The sequence below is a fragment of the Oncorhynchus nerka genome, unplaced genomic scaffold (genome assembly GCF_034236695.1).
Source record: "Oncorhynchus nerka isolate Pitt River unplaced genomic scaffold, Oner_Uvic_2.0 unplaced_scaffold_3___fragment_2___debris, whole genome shotgun sequence".
NCBI lineage: Eukaryota > Metazoa > Chordata > Actinopteri > Salmoniformes > Salmonidae > Oncorhynchus > Oncorhynchus nerka.
This window is the reverse complement of record NW_027040481.1, coordinates 105,749-113,893: the sequence shown is the minus strand read 5'-3', so window position 1 is coordinate 113,893 and position 8,145 is coordinate 105,749. Positions and strand designations below refer to the sequence as shown.

Genomic DNA, 8,145 nt, shown 5'->3' with positions numbered 1-8,145 from the left:
AAAACTTTGTTTTAATCTAGGTTGTATAAATCAAGAGTACCAAGAGATTTGTCTATTGTATGGGTAAAAAAACACAAAGTACAAAACACACAAGCCAAAAGGAGGTCTTACAATCAACTGACAATCAAAGCTTTCTTGCATTGATTTGACCTTGAACATTCAGAGCCTGCTTGTGTATTCAAACCAAAACATCTGTGAATAAAAAGGGGACCTTCAAGTACTGCCTCAAACCACTTGTCCAAGCATATTACATCTTAATGTATAACATGAGACAGAAAACACATTGAATGAAAACTATGGGCTCGATTAAATCTGTACGCCGTTCAGAGCTATAGCGGCTTATAACCACACTGACATCATTTAAAAAAACTTTATTAGTTATACCATAAGTTGTCGTTTTTACAAGGATTGTGATTGCTGAAAATAGCGCACTTGAAATGTAAAGGTCATTTCCAATCTTTGAGAACATTGCCTTTGAATTTCAATCAAGCTATAGCAAGTTTTGGTGTTACTGAAGTCATCAATCTGTCAGTGAAGACACAGGTGCTCCTGGATGAACCGTCACAGATTCTGTTAGTGACTCCGGCATGTTTACTGTGAAACTCCATGGGGGACACTGAAGACAGACAGTGGACTGTTGTTGAAAATGTGGATGTTGAGCCACTGGAGCCCAGTGACTGCTGGTTTGAGAGGCAGATGATGCCCATGACTGAGTCCATGCCAAAGCTGTGTTTGTGACTATGTCCATGACCGTGGCTGCAGCTGTGTCCATGCTGTGACCATGTCCGTGACTTGGCCTCAAGCCCCCATGGTTGTGTCCGTAATAACCTGAGAGCTGAACAAGGCTCCCCTGTGTATAGTAGGAGTGGGCCCAGCCTTCAAATGTCTTTGGTGTGGTCTCGGTAGCCTGTAGGTTGGAGGTAGAGGACACTGGAGCGTAGGCTTGATCTGGGCAGGAGCCTGGTGTTGGAATGATTCTGCAATCAATGAGAACGTAGACAGATTTCAGAGAGCTTCTCTATACCAGTGATTCTCTATCTAATCATGGGGGACCACTAGGTGCCTATTGTAAAGTATTCAATTACAGGTGAGGATCATCTATTATAACTGCACCTCATTATACTGTAGTGTGTAACCGATGTGAAACGGCTAGCTTAGTTAGCGGTGCGCGCTAAATAGCGTTTCAATCGGTGACGTCACTTGCTCTGAGACCTTGAAGTAGTAGTTCCCCTTGCTCTGCAAGAGCCGCGGCTTTTGTGGAGCGATGGGTAACGATGCTTCGTGGGTGACTGTTGTTGATGTGTGCAGAGGGTCCCTGGTTCGCCCGGGTATGGGCGAGGAACGGTCTAAAGTTATACTGTTACAAGTACATCATGTGCTCTGGCTTGCACACAGTAAATGTTATTTAATAACCTCTTGTCTTGTCTGATAAATGATGGTTATGGTGCTTTCTCAGTACTCACGGTGGGTGGACCATCTTCCTTCTCCGTCTCTATTGATGCAGGGACATACAGGACACCAATGTTCCTCAGCAGCCTGAAAGGCATCTTCTTATCCAGCACTGGTGCCCTGGCATCGGACATGTTCAGAAGTCAGAGCAAGCCCTTTCCGTCTGACTCATATACAAGACCTATAACCTAATAACACTTAACTACACTACTAAGCACATACTGCAGAGGAGCGTATCACATTTATTTTGAACCGCAATGAGGTTGGAATAAGGATACAGATCTCCCCTGCGATGAGTGCACTGTGGCCATACACATACAGGAGAAGGATACTGGCATGAACCCCTCCACCAAACAGTAGCAGACCCAGTATGCTGTACAACACCCCTGTGCTGATAGAGAGCAGCAGAAACCAAACAGTGCTCACACTCTTCTCAATACCACCAGAGAGGCCCCAGAACCCCAATACTGAGGAGTCCCAATAATGAGGAGTAGCTGGGTCACTGTCTTGTGGTGGAAGACAGTGACCCAGCCCTCACTGCTGCTCGATCATCCTATTTTTCCAACTAAATTGAGGAAAATAAGAACAATCCGAAATGTATTTTTGATACTGTCGCAAAGCTAACTAAAAAGCAGCATTCCTCAAGTGAGGATGGCTTTCACTTCAGCAGTAATACATTCATGAACTTTGAGGAAAAGATCATGATCATTAGAAAGCCAATTACGGACTCTTTAAATCTGCGTATTCCTCCAAAGCTCAGTTGTCCTGAGTCTGCACAACTCTGCCAGGACCTAGGATCAAGAGAGACGCTCAAGTGTTTTAGTACTTCAGTCGTTCCAAGACTGAAGACATCCTCTGATAAACCGAAATATGTAACGTTAGTGACAGTAAACAAATTATACTATAATGACAGAAACAATCCCAGCCTGAACTCAGGAGTAAAACTCTTGAACCTCTGAACCATACCTTTTAAAACTATTCGGGACATCATTTTGATGCCCAGTACATATTTTTCAAACTAGTACTTGGATTATCAATCAACTTTTTATTCATTATTACGGAACGCCGGGGGGGTAGATAACTAGCTAGCAAGAGATTCCCACTAGATAACACAGCCACAAAGTACAAATTGGCTATATCGTAAAAATGTATGAAAACCAAAATACGCGTTTTGGTCTTAATTTAAGGTTGGGCCATTAGATCAGCAGTGTGGTTCGGTTTAAAATCCGTTTATAAGAAGATGAATTGTAGAAATATGCGGGCAAGCTTGCTAGCCCCAAAATGTGTACAACTTCAAAGTTGCTCAACTGTTGCACAGGGGATCAACTACTGCATTTGAAGACACTGCCACCTGCTGACATGTGCCTCAAATGTGATTATCAAAGAGTCCTCAACAGCCATTTGAGTTAGATAGCTACATAGATTTGATTTGACAGTTATAAATTACATCCAGGGGGAAAATAACACCAGTCCGGTCCCTTACACGCCTTTCTTGTGACGTATTATGCGCGGCCATAAAACGGTGACCCATTGTGACGTAACCAAGCATCAATTCGCTACATGAACTGTGTTCAGCTTTGATATCAACAGTACAATCTCTTTCTTCAATCAGCTTGTTTCAGCTAATCTTTTGCCGCATAGTCTGCCCTAGCTGACGCTGTGTAGAGAATACTACGATTGGAAACTGTTGGTTAGACCCGTTCGCACTGCACAAGGTGATTTGGAGTTTAGAATGTCTGGTAGGCTCTTACATTCTTTCGGAGGTCCCAAATGGCATCCTGTAGTGTAGTACTTTTGACCTGTGCCCAGTGGGCTCAGATCAAAATAAGTGCACAAGTCAAAGTAAGTGCGCTATATCGGGAATGGCGTGCCATTTGTCTGTGTGTGTGTGTTAGGATATGTTTTGTGCCAATCAATTGATGAAAATGTATCCCTCAGAAAGCAAGATGGATCGTAGTGATGAGAGAATCAGAAGAGCTTTAAGGCGCCGCCCTTATGTGGTAAATACCTATTTATTTACTTTGTGTTCTGTCTTTGTTATCACATTTTAAATTGAGTGTTGTGTTGACAGTTGAATCCAGTGAGGGTGAACTCCCCTGATTCTGCGATGTGGCCAACCGGTAAGGTGCACAGAAGACCAAGGCCTGTAAGTCAAATCCGACCTGAAAACAATTACACATAAACATTACTTATGCTCCATGTACAAACTGCAGTTATCACAATAAAAGCAACTGCAGATATCCCTCCCCATCTAAACTCATTTGAAATTGAATGCTCTCTTGACAGTCTACTTCAGCGCAGACCCCTCAGATCCACAAAAGGCCTGTAAGTCACATTCAAATCAACCACATAACAGTAGCTACTTAAATGATTTATTGATAGCTACATCATTTATTTCCAAGGCCAAAATGAGCAAAATATGTTTTACTTTTCACAGCCAATCATTGAGAAACTGTGGGCAGGAACAGACATCTGGGGATGGACGGGACATGAATTCAGAGCCTCTCAGCCAGGTCAGACATCTCTGCTGTTCCCATAGAGATCAATCTGTTGATTGAAATGGCAATTTTGGTTGGCTTGGTTGAATTGACAATCCTTCATTGGAAATGCTAAAGAATCCTACAGTATGGAAGGTCTTTAGTCCCATCCCTAATGTTATGGGAGTTGCATTTATTGCATTTCAATCCACTTGCATTTTCAATTACCCATGAATTACTCACTACTTGTACAAGTATGTTGGATTGCCTAAATATTCAACATTTTCTTGGCAGTCAATGCCAGTGAATTCCATGGCTGCCCTAAGTACATGCCTTTGTCTGTCTCCTCAGTCTGGAAGGGTGACTCGGCTGATGGAGAGAAATTATGATGGGGTGATCTCATCCTCCAACTCTGATGACATCTCTATCTACTCCTTCACTGACTGTGAATCTGAGGTAAGAGAGTTGTACACCATAGATGTGTTGAGTGATATGACTGTGAAGAGAATAGTCTCAGACTAATTGACTCTGATACACAGTCTGATGAGGATCATGAAAGGAGGACACCACCGCTGATAGTGAAGGATAAGGAGGATGGAAAGGTGACAAAGTTTGAAGTGAGGGAAATGGTAGAGGACGACAATCTGTCTCTCCACTCCTTGGATGATTCAGACTTTCTGGTATGTTCTGCACCATGTATTTGAGTAACTCTTTGACTGAATGTGGAAAATGGACTATGACCAACTAGCTCTCTGACACAGTGTGATAATGGCAATGATGCCTCTGCTGAGGACAGTCCAGGGTCTTCAAAGGAACCACAGAGAAAAGGGGCTTCACTGAAGGACCCTCGACTGGTATTCTCTTACATTTGTGTGTTAGTGGTGCGCAGGTCAGCTGTTTGTTCAACCAAGCCCACCCGCAATTGCTAATAACCCATCCGCAACCGCCCGACTATATGTGAAAAAGTGAAAACCTGACCCTAGTCCACAAATATAGAACACCATCAGAGAAGGCGGAACGATTTTTTTTTTGTCAGGGGTGCAGGATTTTGTTGTGGCTAATATGGATATGTTTCTGCTTATCATTTCCGACATTTTGGCAGGCTATTTGTTAGTCAACTTGTCTATAATTTGATAGAAGACTAAATAAACCCTTGCTCACCGGAATAATGTTATAAATGGTAGAATGAATGCTTCAATGTAGTTGACATCGGTAAAGTTCTCCGTCATCTTTGATTCTTTCGGGAGCAAGAAGAAAATGCAAAAACTCAAGATAAAAAAGGGAAACTACCATCAGCTTTTAGGAGGCTGATAAAGCAGTCCCTAACTGCACAATCACATTCTCTCAAGATGCTGAAAGAAATCATATTTCTCCACTCCTGTTCCCGAGTCAAAATATAGTCTACATTTGTTGTAGCCTATCATTTTACTGCAATAAATGCTTAATTCTGCAGGAGTTAATATTAAGACTGTGAGAGGTTAATTAAAGATCTACAGTCAGTGTCCAGATTTCAGTTTCCATTTAACTCATCTGAACAGTTTGTTCCCTTGATGTGCCATAGGCCTATTTGAATCCCCCTCTTGTGACTGTCGAATTTGTATAGTGCCTCACAATCGTCACACATAATAGAGACACTGCCATCATCCTCTTTGAATACTTCATCAAATATTTTCCAAACATTCCTTTTCTGGCCATCCCTTCTTTATTTTCAACTCTCCATTTCGTAGATTTCCTCTTATTGAATTAAACTCTGACATTGTCCTTTTTGCGTCAGCGGATCAACAGTAACTTTTTCTGCCCTTTCCCAAAAGTGTTTGGTGATTGGTGTCTAGTCTATTTGGCAAGCGCCAAATTAGGCCCTAAAGCTTAGGTTTACGTACAAATGCTAAATAGCCTATAGATATAAATGACACAAGAATGATACATTTATGGATTTTTTTCATGTATTGTTTTCTCTTTATTCAACCTGACCGCCTCCCACATAATATTTCATGACCCTAAACCCGCCGCCCTGTGGATATAACCGCGGGACTGCTGCTTATGAGTCAATGCATCACTAATGTGTGTTACATCTCAATGATTTGACCCTATGTCTGTACAGAATATTGTGGCCAAGCCCAACATCCTTCTCCCTGCCTCTGTGAGTGCCATGAAGAAGGCATCACGCCTGATGGAGTTGGTCCCTACTGTCCGGCCCTGCAGGGAACAGCTGGACAAGAAGACACAGTGGACCAACACCAACGAGGAGAGCCTGAGGAGGATTAAAAAAAACTGGCCTCCATAGAGCTCGACCTGGAGGAAGGCCTGAACAAGGTCAACGACGGTCAGGACATCAACCAAGAGAGGCAGAAGAATGAGGGATGCTTCAGAGCCTGGATTGAGAAGTGGATGGGGAGGAGGAAGGAGGAAAGACTGAGGGATGAAGATGTGAATAGGGAAGACAAAGGGAGGATGGGCGAGGAAGTGAGGGCACTGATCCAAGTGATGAAGAGAAACTGCAGTGAAAGTGATCTTGAGGCAGTAAACCTGGACAGTTTGCTGAATGACTTGGAAAGGTTGAAAGTGGCCTTCAAGAAATGCACTGGAGAGATGGCCAAAATGGTAGAGAGCATGGCAGAAATGCAAACCAGAATAGCTGAGAGCAGGCTCCTCAAGCCTGAAAAAATAACTATGTCCAGAGCTTTGTAAATGAATCTTACTTATTGAGTGTAGTCATGTATCTAATGTATTTATAGATTAGTCATACAGTATATCTACAGATTTTGTATAACATAGCACTGTCCTAACAGTTTGTTTGTTGTTTCTGGTCTTACAGAGCCCAGGGAAAGTCTCTGGTCCTGTGTCTGGCCTCTCTCCTCTTGTGACCTCAGCACCCCGGACCCTGGCTGAAGCCCTACAAGCCCTGCCCTCTGCTGTGGCCCGTCCCTCCCAAAAGGATGTCCCAAAGCTTCCGACACCTCCAAGCCCTGTCTCTGTCATTGTTGCTTCGCCTGCTGTGGAGTACTTACCATACCACCACAGCCCTCGCCTGGCCCCAATCACCAACCTGAGTGAGAACGGCAGGAAGCTGCTCCAGAAAATGTCAGGAGTGACGCCACAGGTGAGAGGAAACAGGAAGGGAATATTAGCCATATTTCCTTCTACAGTATATCAAACCTCTAGATACCATAGCTCAAGAGTAGAAAATAGTCATAAGCTTATATTACTTTATCTCCTTGTCCAAAATATTCAGGAAAGGAAGGTCAAAAGGAAAAAGACCAAGGGAAAAAAGCAAGTGAAGAAAGAGAAGGCCAGTAAGATGCAGCAGGTGGAAAATGTTGGAGAAAGTAAGGAGGACAAGAAAGAGGAAAAGAAGAGTCTGAGGAAGAGGTGAGGAAATAGAAGAGGGGAACATAACAAGGGCGTTTTAGAGATTTATAGAAATAGAATGAGGTAGCAGAGAAAGAGCAGCTATCTGATGTTTAATGGCAAACTACTATTTATTCTCCTGTTGTGTTTGATTGACAGGTTTCTCCTGTGGCTGCTGCCCAAACTGAGATGTTCGAAGAAATAATGGCCAACTACTACTACAACACACACACACACACACACATACTATTGATATTGGTCTCATTGTTATATTTTGAGACATGCACCATTCTTAAAAAAATAAAAAAAGACCCAATAATTATATTGGTTGCCATACAGCCTACTAGGGTAGTGTATGATAATGGGTTGGATTTACATAGCGTGTAGTTATCAGGCTTGGAAATATAGCCAGGAGATGCTGGGTCAACACCCCTACTCATGTCATAAGTGCCATGAGATCAAATCAAATCAAATTGTATTTGTCACATACACATGGTTAGCAGATGTTAGTGCCGACAATGCAGTAATAACCAACAAGTAATCTAGCTAACAATTCCAAAACTACTACCTTATAGACACAAGTGTGAGGGGATAAAGAACATGTACATAAAGATATATGAATGAGTGATGGTACAGAGCGGCATAGGCAAGATACAGTAGATGGTATTGAGTGCAGTATATACATATGAGATGAGTATGTAAACAAAGTGGCATAGTTAAAGTGGTAACGATGCTTCGTGGGTGACTGTTGTCGATGTGTGCAGAGGGTCCCTGGTTCGCGCCGGGTATGGGCGAGGGGACGGTCTAAAGTTATACTGTTACACACAGTCTCATCCGAAGGACAGCACCGGCCGCAGTGCAGTGTCTGGCA

At 42.9% G+C, this 8,145-nt stretch overlaps 1 long non-coding RNA gene and 1 pseudogene across 1 annotated transcript; one reads left to right on the top strand and one right to left on the bottom strand.

Annotated features, from left to right (window-relative positions):
- Nucleotides 1-401: 401 nt before the first annotated feature.
- LOC135571241 (uncharacterized) lies at nt 402-2,001 on the bottom strand (annotated as a pseudogene).
- A 1,313-nt stretch (nt 2,002-3,314) lies between these two features.
- On the top strand, nt 3,315-3,773 carry LOC135571245 (uncharacterized). Its single transcript, XR_010463692.1, has 3 exons — nt 3,315-3,449; nt 3,521-3,595; nt 3,736-3,773. It is a non-coding gene; the product is annotated as an uncharacterized LOC135571245 (long non-coding RNA).
- The last annotated feature ends 4,372 nt before the right edge of the window (nt 3,774-8,145 follow it).